We start from the raw sequence: 11808 nt of genomic DNA, 5'->3' as shown, positions 1-11808 counted from the left end.
GGCACAGCAGGGACCAAGGAGGACTCCCTTGTGGAGGAGGGTTCTGGAAAAGTTCTTAGAGTATATAACATACAAAATAGACTATTAAAAGTTTAGAGTATGAGTGAGGAGTGTCCGATCCAAAAGGACCTGGTATTCCTTGCTAAAGAGCTCAGACTTTATCATCTAGGTATTAGAGAATCAGAGAGGTTTTAAACACAGGAAACAAATTCTCAGGTTGCATTTTTTTCCTGGTGATGGCTTTGTGGATGCTAAGCAAGTGCTCTACCCTGAGCTACACCCCCTCCTCGGATTGCATTTTAAATGCCACATAAAGAAGGGTTTGAGGGACACAAGACTGAAGCAAGAATACCAATCGGATTGCTACAAAAGTTAAAGCAATGATAATGGATGATGTGGGCCTAACCCAGGGCACTGGGTGGGAGTGAAAAGAAGGGATGGATGCAAAGGATGCTTAGGGAGTAGCACTGATGGATTTGAAGAATAAGGAATTCAGCAGCATGCCATGATGCACACCTGTAATCAAAGTGACTCTGGAGGCTGAAGCAGGAGGATTCCAAGTTCAAGACCAGATGGAGCAACTTGAGACCCTGTCTCAAAATTTAAAAAGGGGGGGGGGGCTGGGGATGTAGCTCAGTGGTAGAATACTCCTGTCTTCAATCCCTAGTACACCCTCCCCCACAAAAAATAAAAATAAAATAAATAAGAAGTCTGGGATGAATACCAGGTTTTCAACTTAAATAATTGACTAGGTTATAGTTAACCAAAGTGGGAATGTCAAGAGGAAAAGCAGTTTGGGAATTTGAGAAAAAAAAATGAATTGTGATATGAACTTGTTGAGTCAGGGAATGTTCAGGAAGCAGTTGCTCCAGGGAAAGATAAGAATTATGTATCACTCAGGGACCCAACAAGAAGGAGAAGGTCTATTCCAATAAATGGAAAAAAAGTTAATGAAGTAACTATTTACAGAGATCTGGGAAGAGTAAAGGAAGCCATGAAGAGATGTTGAATATCCAGGAACTAGCAACAGTGGAAAGCCCTTACCACCTCTGGGTCTAAAGGGACAAGAAGAAGAAACAGTGTAGACAGAGCCCATTGGGAGCTGGAGTTATGGACAAGGGTCCTGACATGGCTTCCACTGAAGAGAGAAATGACCACTGGTGGATCAGAGGGGAACAAGAAGAAATACTCAGCCACTCTCTCCTACAACTTTCCTATTCCCAGACTCAGATGGCACAAAAGTAGATGAGAACTGTGGGGACAGTAATGGGCTGCAGGGGGAGCCCAGGATATGACCTGGGGCACTAGAGATGGACAGCTAAGGCTTTTGGCAGGGAGCTTATATCTACATATGAAGAAGTTGCACTCTACTTCCATTTCTAGCTAAAGTAGGTGGCAAGAAGGGGGCACAGTGGCACATGCCTATAATCTCAGCTCCTCAAGAGGCTGAGACAGGAGGATGGCAAGTTTGAGGCCAGCCTTAGCAATTTAGCAAAACCTTGTCTCAAAATAAAATTAAAAAGGCTGGAAATGTAGTTCAGTGGTTCAGCACGCCTAGGTTCAATCCCTAGTACTACAAAAATAAAATAAAATAAAATTTTATTAATTAAAATAAGTGACAAGATTACCTACTAGGGATCAGAGGAAGAGAGGCTGGGTGGAAGCTTGAAGGCATTTGCCAACTTTGAAAAAAACAGCTGAGAGGGGAAAGAAAAGGGACCTATGCAAGATACAGGACCACAAAGAGATGCTGAGAACCTAATCAGAGTGGCACAATTAAGGATGAAAGACTCAGGGACTCTCAAGGAGTGAGGATATCCTGTCCTGAGTAATATGCTAGTAAGATCAGTACAATGTGGGTAAGACCCAAAGTGAAAATCAACTCATTCCACTTCCAGACTACAGGCTGTGCTGTTATGTAAGATGAAAAATGTCTATGGAAAGAAGGTATACAGGAAAAAAGAGAGAGAAAGGGACTGTTCAAAAAGGCTATCAGCAACCATCGATGTGCAAAGAGCATCAGGAGGCAAACACTGGCAGGGCCTCGTTATAGAACTGTGCTGGGGAAGGTGGTTATGCCAACACCTACTCTCGTATCCAGATATCTCTGGCTCACAGACATACCACTCATTGCTATTCCAACTCTCCACCAACCTTTCTTGTTAGGATTATGCTCAACAAGCAACTTCCTAATTGTGATTTGGCTTCCTAAGTTGTATGATTTCAGACAGAAAATATGTCTTCCCACACCGAATACACACACAATTTAGGGAGCTCTTTGATAGCAAAGCCCACATCTTATTTATCTCTCTATACCCAGCAGTCAGAACAGGACATGGCTATTATTATTATTATTATTATTATTCAAAAAAGTATTTGCAAAACAGATCTGGGAAAAGTTAAAAAATTTGTAAACTAATACATTTTCATTTAAAGTTTGTTCAGCATTTTCTTTCTTTCTTTCTTTCTTTCTTTCTTTCTTTCTTTCTTCCTTCCTTCCTTCCTTCCTTCCTTTCTTTTTTTTAAGGTATTACCCTGCTCTGTGAGAGGCAGCCCATAGGTGTTTCAGATAGGAAAGTGATGTGCCAAGGTTACACAACAGATAAACTGTACAAATTCAACAATGTAATTTACTTGGAGAGGAAGAACAAGAAATTGACCTAATTGATATGTGGTCTTCAATTTTATGAAGGTGGCCATGAGAAGCAGCAGCTCCCTTCTGCTCTACATCAGAGATCTGGCCCTGATTTGTGTCCCTGATGGACCCCTGAAAGCTTTGAGTTGAAAAGGCAAAATAGAACTACAAACTAACAGTTATTTAAACTATGTGCCAGGCTATTACTTTCATTTTACAAGAGATGAAGTAAAATGATGACTATTATCCAGCCCCTAAGTATCTGAACCTAGAGAACCTGGTTCTGAATATGAACTGTTAACTGACACCGTGTATAGCCTCTGATGTCCTCTATAGGTCCAGAAGTGGGAAGAGACTTGAATGAAATTCCAGTAGGAATTTACCAACAACTGGATCACTGCCCTGCAGATAGAAGATAAAATAGAGAACTGTGAGGACTGGGCTCAGAGACACTCCTGGTGCCCTTCTGCAATGCTACTGATAGCCTACCTAGCCACCTCAGAAGAATCTAAAAGTTAAAACCATTTTATTGGGGGAGAAAACACCAGAAGGCTATCTTCTGGAGGCTCTTGAGCCTTGAAAACTGGGAAATAGGACCCTTAAGTCCTGATTTGTTAAGAAAGGACTATAATAAGTTCTGTAGCCAGGCCACCCTCTGCTTCTCAGATGCCATGCTGAGTTGCAGGTTCTGACCCCATGTTTCTATGTTGAGGTCTGGCTTGAGGACTCATGGTCAAGGTCTGCAGGACCCATAGTCTGGTCTTCAGAGATGGCCCCAATGGGACAAGTCTGTATATTTGCGGGCTGAGCCACGTGACAGATGAAGGGGGGGGGGTAATGTCACCGGTTGGTATCCATTTTGGAGAGCACTGTTTGGGGCAGATCCACGTGGCAATGGGCTGCTAATGCCACCAGATAGATGAGGACATCACTAAGCTCTTCTTGAAGGGCTGCCCGTTCCCTCAGGGGCCAGGCTTTGGGGCCAGGCTCTGCATCAGACTTCCACTGAAAGAGTTCTGCCAGCTCTCCCTCTTCCCCGACCAAGGCCAGCAGGAGGTTCCCAGGCTGATGGAGCTGGTCCCAGTCCCGCTCTGCCGCAAACTCTGCATGGAGACACCGGACTCCAGCTTGGGTTCCGGGCTGAAGCCGATGAGCCGGCGGCAGCAGCAATACCGCTTCTCTCGGCATCCCTCTGCGGATCACCTCCGGCACTAGACTTGCTGTGCAACCCGCTACAGACGCCACTGCACAGAACTCCGCGCCAAGCTTCTGTACAGCGTTTTCTTATAAACCTCAGTCATGTGAATCAGAACCTACAAATCAGATGAGTTCTGAGACATTGACAAAGTTATTAGTCTTGCAGAATTCAGAGGTTGACCTTGGACTTGTAATTTTAAGATCATATTTCTTTGGAATCAGCAAACCAGTCTTCTTCCACACCATCTCTGCCCAGTAAGGTCACCCTTCTGGCATTCTGATTTTGTCACTGTCTTAACAGCTGTCACAACGTATCTCTTTCTTTTCCAAAGGACTTGCCCTGGGATTATGAGTTCCTCAAGAACATAGCCTTCTTTTACATCTTCATATGCATAAAATTGTGCCTAGAATTTGACACAAAATATGAAACAACTGTTGAACTCAAACTGTAGAGCATAGAATGGCTGCAATACCAAGGTTCTTGATCTACTGGACTTAAGGAGAACACTATAGTGGATCTTTTGAAGAACATATTAATATTTACAAAAATTGACTGGCTAAGGTTGTTGCTCAGTGGTAGAGAGCTTGCCTGTCAGGCACAAAGCCCTGGATTTGATCCCTAATACAAAAAATAAAAAAGAAGAAGGAGAAGGAGAGAAAAGGAAGACAAGGAAAAAGACAAGGAAGAAAGAAGAAAAAAAGAAATGGACTTAAATTGGGTCATATAAATCCAGACATTTCAAAGACATGATATAACAGAGATCACATTTTCTGACCACAACATAATTAAGCTAAAGACTGATAATGAGGGCTGGGGTTGTGGCTCAGAGCGCTTGCCTCTACCACGTGTGTGAAGCCCTGGGTTCAATCCTCAGCACCACATAAAAATAAATTAATTAAATAAAGGTATCATGTCCATCTACAACTAAAAATATATTTTTAAAAAAGACTAAAAATGAATAGACATACACGCAGGAGCAGTGGTACATACCTGTAAGCCCAGCCACACAGGAGACTGTGGTAGGAGAATCAAAAGTTCAAGACCAACCGCAGCAATTTAGTGAGACCCTATCTCAAAATAAAAAATGAAAGGCACTGTGGATGTGGCACTGTGGTAAAGCACCCTCTGGGTTCAATCCCTGGTACAAAAAAAAAAAAAAAAAAAAAAAAAAAGCTTATATGAAATAGCTAAAAGAAGTGTCTAAAATAGGATAGAGTCAGAATGTAGATTAAAGGTTACCAAGGTTAAAGGCAAGGGTGATGAGGGTTATTCATTAATGGTTACAGAGTTTTCATTTAGGGTGATGAAAAAATTTGAAAATATGTAGTGGTGATGGCTGCACAATATTGTGAGTGGAATTAAAGCCACTGAATTAAACACTTAAAAATAATTCTAATGGCAAATTTTATGTATATATGTTTTATCAGAATAACAAAATTAAGAAAAACACCAAAAAGATAAACTAAAACAAAAAGTGATTTGGAAACTAAATAGCACACTTTTAAATGACCCATGGTCAAGGAACAAACCATAATGGAAATTAGGGTGTTTTTGTTGTTGTTGTTGTTGTTGTTGTTTGTTTTTTAGATAAATTCTCATAAGTTGCTCAGACTGGACATGAACTCATAATCCTCCTGCCTGTCTTCTGAGTAGCCGGGATTACAAGGATATACTACCACTCCTGGTTTTGCGGTTTTGGGGATCAAACACAAGGCCTTGCACATACTAGGGAAGCATTCTACCACTGAGCTACAACCACAACCCATAATTAGAAAATACTTAAAACCCACAATGCCATATTTAAATAATTTGTTATCTCTTGTTATATAAATAATTATGCCCAAACTTATTCTGACTTAACAAATATTCATTATTGTTTATGCCTCCCATGGGACAGAAATTTAGAAGCAGCTTGGTGGGATGGTTCTGCCTTAGGATCTCTAATAAGGTTGCAGTCACCTGGACGCTTGCCTGGGGCTGAAGGATGTGCCTCTGGGGTACTTATGTTGATGGCAAAATAGTACTGGCCTCTGGCAGAGGCCACCCCTCTGTTCACCGGCCTCTACTCAGGACTGCCTGAGCCCAAGAACATGCTAGGTGGTTTGCCCCAGAGTGAGTAATCAGTGAGTAATCAATCGATAGTAATGTGAAAGCCACAGAGTCCTTTATAATCTATCCCTGAAGACTCATTCATCACTTCTGCCATCACTGGGACCAACCTCGATTCACTGTGAGAGGAAACCATATAATGGAGTGAATAGCAAATGGTAAGGATTATTAAGGGTCATCTTGGGGGCTTGTTGATACAAGTAGTAAAATATTAAAAGTATTTTTTTCTTTAGAATTAGAAACGAGAGAAATGGCTGTCATTACTATTTCCATTCAATATTACACTGTAAATCCTATACTGTGCACTAAAAGAAAAAGCATCGGAAGAGTGGGAAGTATAGCTCAGTGGTAGAGTGCTTGCCTAGCATGGGCAAGGCACTGGGTTCAATTTAAAAAGTTTCCTTTCTAAAGTATTGGAAAGGAAAAAAAAACTGTTTGCATGTATTATGCTTGCCTATGTAAACCACCCCCCCAGAAAACTATGAACAATTTTTTTGAATTGAGAAATAATAATTTAGCAAGTTTGTTAGACTTAGGATCAATACTTAAAAGCCTATTGAATACACCAGCAACTAGCATAATATAAAGATCTTTTAAATAAAAAGCTTTGTAACATTTTTAAAAGATACTTTTAACAATATTTTCAAAAATTATAAAGTGCCTAGGATTAATTCTAATAATATTTTACAAAAGCTTTCTGAAGAAAATTAGTAAACTTTATTGAAAGACATAAAAGAAGACTTAAGTAGATGGAGAAAAATACTTGCTCTGGTTTGAATCTCTTTTCCCAAAGTCATGTGTTGGAAAGTATATCTTCATTGCAACCGTGTTGAGAGATGAGTCCTTTGAGAAGTAAGTTATGGGGGTATCTACCTCATGAGTGGGTTAATGCTATCTCACAGGAGTATGTCAGTTATCCTGGGAGTAGCTTCTTGATTAATGTTGCTCTTGCTCCTTTTCTGTCTCATGATCCTTGCCCTTCTGCCATATGCCATGGGATGATGCAGCATGAAGACCCTCATCAGAACCCACCGCCTTGATTTTGGAACTACTGGCTTCCAGCACTATGAGAAATATATTTATTTTCTTTAGTCCTACCCTTATGTACAATTCTAATGCATCAATTAAAAAAATGGGAAAAAATATTTTTTTTTATAAATTTCTCAGTCTGTGGTATTCTGTAGCAATATAAAACAGCCTAAGACAATACTACATACAGGGATGAAAAACTCAGTATCTAAAGATGTCAACTATTGACATGTTTAAAAGGGATTTTTGTGCAATTTTTTTTAATATTTATTTTTATTTTTTTAGTTTTCGGCGGACACAACATCTTTCTTTGTGGTGTTGAGGATTGAACCTGGGCCGCACGCATGCCAGGCAAGCGCGCTACCGCTTGAGCCACATCCCCAGCCCAAGGTGTCTTATAAACATCACAAATTTTGAGGCTGGGGTTGTAGCTCAGTGGTAGAGCACTTGCCTAGCACGTGTGAGGCACTGGGTTTGATCCTCAGCACCACATAAAAAATTTAAAAATAAAATAAAAGTATTGTGTCCATCTACAACTAAAAAAAATTAAAACAAAAAGAATCACAAATTTATTTCTCAAAGTTCTGGACTGTAGGAAGCAAAAGACAAGGCTCCAACAGATTTAGAATCTGGCAAGAGACCACTTCCTAGCTCACGGACAGCTGTCTTCTCACTGTGTCCTCAAGTGGCTGAAGGGACAAGAGAGCTTTCTCTTCTAAGGACACTAATCCCACTTATGACTTAATCACCTACCAAACACTCCACTTCCTATACCATCACATTAGGAGTTAAGGGTTACTAATAAATGAATTTTGGGGGCACAAGAACATCCAGTCAATAGCACACCTCTCTCTCTCTCTCTCTCTCTCTCTCTCTCTCTCTCTCTCTCACACACACACACACAAAAAAAAAAAAAAACAAGTTCCAAATAGAACAAGGACTTAAGACAAAAAAAAAAAAAAACTTAAACCTTTTGAGGAAAATGTCTTTAAGAACTTTGCGTAAGGGCTGGGGATATAGCTCAGTTGGTAGAGTGCTTGCTTTGCATGCACAAGGCCCTAGGTTTAATCCCCAACACTACCAAAAAAAATTTTTTTTTAAAATATTTATTTATTTATTTTTTAGTTCTCGGCGGTCACAACATCTTTGTTTGTATGTGGTGCTGAGGATCGAACCCCAGCCGCACACATGTCAGGCGAGCGCGCTACCGCTTGAGCCACATCCCCAGCCCCCCCAAAAAATTTTTTTAATTAAAAATTAAAAAAAAAAAAAACTTTGGGGCTGGGGATGTGGCTCAAGCGGTAGCGCGCTCGCCTGGCATGTGTGCGGCCGGGGTTCGATCCTCAGCACCACATACAAAGATGTTGTGTCCGCCAAATACTAAAAAATAAATATTAAAAATATTCTCTCTCTCTCTCTTTAAAAAAAAAAAACTTTGGGTAAGAAGAATTTCTTAAAGATATTAATAAATTGTATACTGTGATATTGTGAACTATATACTTGAGTTTGGTCTCTTTACTGGCACAAAGTCCCTAAATCTCTTAAGTGATAAGTGCCTTTTTGTCTAATAATGAGATAGCTGGGGGCTTGGGGATCCTAGATTGGCTGAGGATAGGGGCTGGTTTTCAGAGGAACCAACCATATAATTAGAGGTTGAAACTTCAGTCCAGTACCCCTTTTCCCAACCTCTTAGCAGGAGAGAGAGACTGAAGTTTGAGTCAGCCACCAGCGATTTAATCCATCATGCCTATGCAATGAAGCTGCCACAAAACCCCAAAAGGCCTGGGTTAGGAAAGCCTGCAGGATGGCCCACCCAGAGTGGGTTTAGAAACTTTGCTTCCTTTTTCCCATACCTAACCCTATGCATTCCTTTCATCTAGAGGCTCATCAGCATTCTTTGCAATACCCTTTATAAGAAATGGGTAAATGCAACTAAAGTGTTTTCTTGAGTTCTATGAGCTGCTCTAGCAAATTAACCAAACCCAAAGAGGAGGTCATAGGAACCCTGATTTAGTCAATCACTCAGAAATATGGGTTACGGCCTGAGTTTGGGGATTGACATATAATCTAGAGGGCAGTCTTATGGGACAGAGCTCCTAACCTGTGGAATCTGTACCCAGCTATATCCAGAAAATATCAAAATTGAACTGAATTATAGGACACCCAGCTAGTGTCTGCTGCAGAATTGTTGATGGGGAGAAATCCTCATGTTTTTGATGACCTAGCCTGAAAACTAAAAAATAAATATTGGAAAAATTCTCTCTCTCCCTCTCTCTCTCACTCTCTCTTTTTTTTTTTAAAGAGAGAGTGAGGGGGGGGGGAGAGAGAGAGAGAGAGAGAGAGAGAGAGAGAGAGAATTTTTTTAATATTTATTATTTTTTAGTTCTCGGCGGACACAACATCTTTGTTTGTATGTGGTGCTGAGGATCGAACCCGGGCCGCACACATGCCAGGCGAGCGCGCTACCGCTTGAGCCACATCCCCAGCCCCTCTCACTCTCTCTTTAAAAAAAAAAAAAAAGAAAGAAAGAAAGAAAAGAAAAGAAAAAGGGGCTGGGGATGTGGCTCAAGCGGTAGCGTGCTCACCTGGCATGCATGCGGCCCGGGTTTGATCCTCAGCACCACATACAAAGAAAGATGTTGTGTCCGCCGAAAACTAAAAAATAAATATTGGAAAAATTCTCTCTCTCCCTCTCTCTTAAAAAAAAAAAAAAAAAATGACCTAGCCTGAGCTGCATTGACCATGTGGGAATAGGAAAAACATTAAATTTCCCCCCCTATATCTTAAACATATGTTGACAAAAAATAACCATGCTGCTTCAAGGAAATAAGAAAATCATTCAGGGGCTGGAGATGTAGTCCAGTGATAGAACATCTACCTAGCACATGTGAAGCCCTGAGTTCAATTCCCAGCACCTCAAAGAAAAAAAAGAAAATATTTTATTCTGAGGCACGTAACTGATAGAGCATGACAGTGATTGGGAGACCCATGTCTGAGATTGGGGTCCCTGATGACTTCATGACTGTGGCATGCTTGGTGATTGGGAAAGTTTCTATGCAAAGGTGTAAGATGTCCAGTTGCTATGGCAATGCTTTCCATGGGGAGACTCTGTTGTGAGAGTCTTACCAGCTTTGACCTTATTCTTAGGCACACAGCTCCTGGGAATGAAGGAACTTCCTTGCTAAGGTAACCACAATGTTTTACCAATTCCACTGCTCCTGAATCTGCCCGCAAATTAATAACTTTAAACAATGGACTTTCTTGAGAGCTGCACAATGCTCCTAACATTGCAACTGTAGAATATAACTGAGGAAATAGCTGCATACTGTTGCTAACTCTGTAACTTTCATGAATACCAAAAATAATGCTTAAATAGACTTTAATCTGATTAATGACACATATATAATAAAGATTGTTGGTGTGATTCTTTAGACCTGCTTCTCCATCAGAGAGCAGCGCTCCACCTGATCCCAGCTTTATCTTCAACATCTGTGTGTGTGACTATTTTTTTAATCTCCCATCACCCCTCTCCTGAACCTGCTAGTTTGGCTGTGATGGTTGTAACAAGTAACCACAGCCCAGGAACATGATTCAAATTGCCTGGAATGACATATTCTGCTGTGGAAGGTCACCTGAATTTTATTTTATTTTATTTTATTATTTATCTGTTTGTTTGTTTTTTTCCATTCTGGGAATCAAACTCAGAGCCTTGCAAATAAATATTAGGCAAGTTTTCTACCACTGAGTTATACCCCAGCCCTGAACTTTCATAGTCACGGAACAAAGAAGGTCATAAATCAACATATTCAGTACACTTCTCTACCATGCACAAGGCCCTGGGTTCAATGTAACTATATTGGTGGAGACATCAAGTATGCAAGAAATCCCTTCCTGAAGTTTCAGATGTTCTGGTATTTCTAGCTTAGGGTTGTGAAGGCTGGAGATCTGTTAAGCTTAGTGGTACATTCCAAGAGTTTTTACTTAATAGTCATGAGTATGTTAGGTCAGATACAGAAGTTGAAAGTAAATGGTTGTTAAAGGGACTAAAACAGCTCCAGATAATATTGATTCTCAACATTCCATCCATCCACAATCACGACATTCTAGAGAGCCAAGGTCAGTTTGTCAGATCTTTAATACAGATGAAGCTTCTTCAGAGAACTTCAGTTCACACATGCTATTAAGGAAAAGAGTGACAAATTCAACTGCATTAAAAATAACATCTTTGGGGGGGCTGGGGATGTGGCTCAAGCGGTAGCGCGCTCGCCTGGCATGCGTGCGGCCCGGGTTCGATCCTCAGCACCACATACCAACAAAGATGTTGTGTCCGCCGAGAACTAAAAAAAAAATAAATAAATATTTAAAAAAAAAAATAAATAAAATAAAAATAAAAATAACATCTTTGGGCTGGGGTTGTGGCCTAGTGGTAGAGCACTTGCCTAGCATGTGAGAGGCACTGGGTTCGATTCTCAGCATCACATATGAATAAATGAACAAAAAATAAAAGTCCATCAATAATTTAAAAAATTTTTTTAAATAACATCTTTGGGAAGCTGGGTGCAGTGTTGTACACCTGTAATCCCAATAGCTCAGGAGGCTAAGGCAAAAGGATAGCATGTTCAAAACCAGCCTCAGCAACTGTGAGGCGCTAAGCAACTCAGTGGAAACCTGTCTCTAAACAAAATATAAAAAAGGGCTGAGAATATGGCTCAGTGGTTGAGTGCTCCTGAGTTCAATCCCCAGTACCCCTGCCCCACCAAAAATTAATATCTTTGGGTAAGGGATGTACTTTGGTACACTTCCCTACCATGTACAAGGCTCTAGGTTCAATTCCTAG

The 11808-nt window shown here is 40.6% G+C and overlaps 1 pseudogene across 1 annotated transcript in view; it reads right to left on the bottom strand.

The window, feature by feature from the left end:
- Positions 1-3337: 3337 nt before the first annotated feature.
- The window catches only part of LOC308655565 (dCTP pyrophosphatase 1-like), a 30031-nt pseudogene continuing 21560 nt past the window's right edge, over positions 3338-11808 (bottom strand). The window contains exon 3 of the transcript in view: positions 3338-3904. The product of the transcript in view is annotated as a dCTP pyrophosphatase 1-like (transcript). The remainder of the gene's footprint in view (positions 3905-11808) is intronic.

The sequence above is a fragment of the Spermophilus citellus genome (genome assembly GCF_964194105.1).
Source record: "Spermophilus citellus genome assembly, chromosome: 9".
Lineage (NCBI taxonomy): Eukaryota > Metazoa > Chordata > Mammalia > Rodentia > Sciuridae > Spermophilus > Spermophilus citellus.
This window is presented reverse-complemented; position numbering and strand designations above follow the sequence as displayed.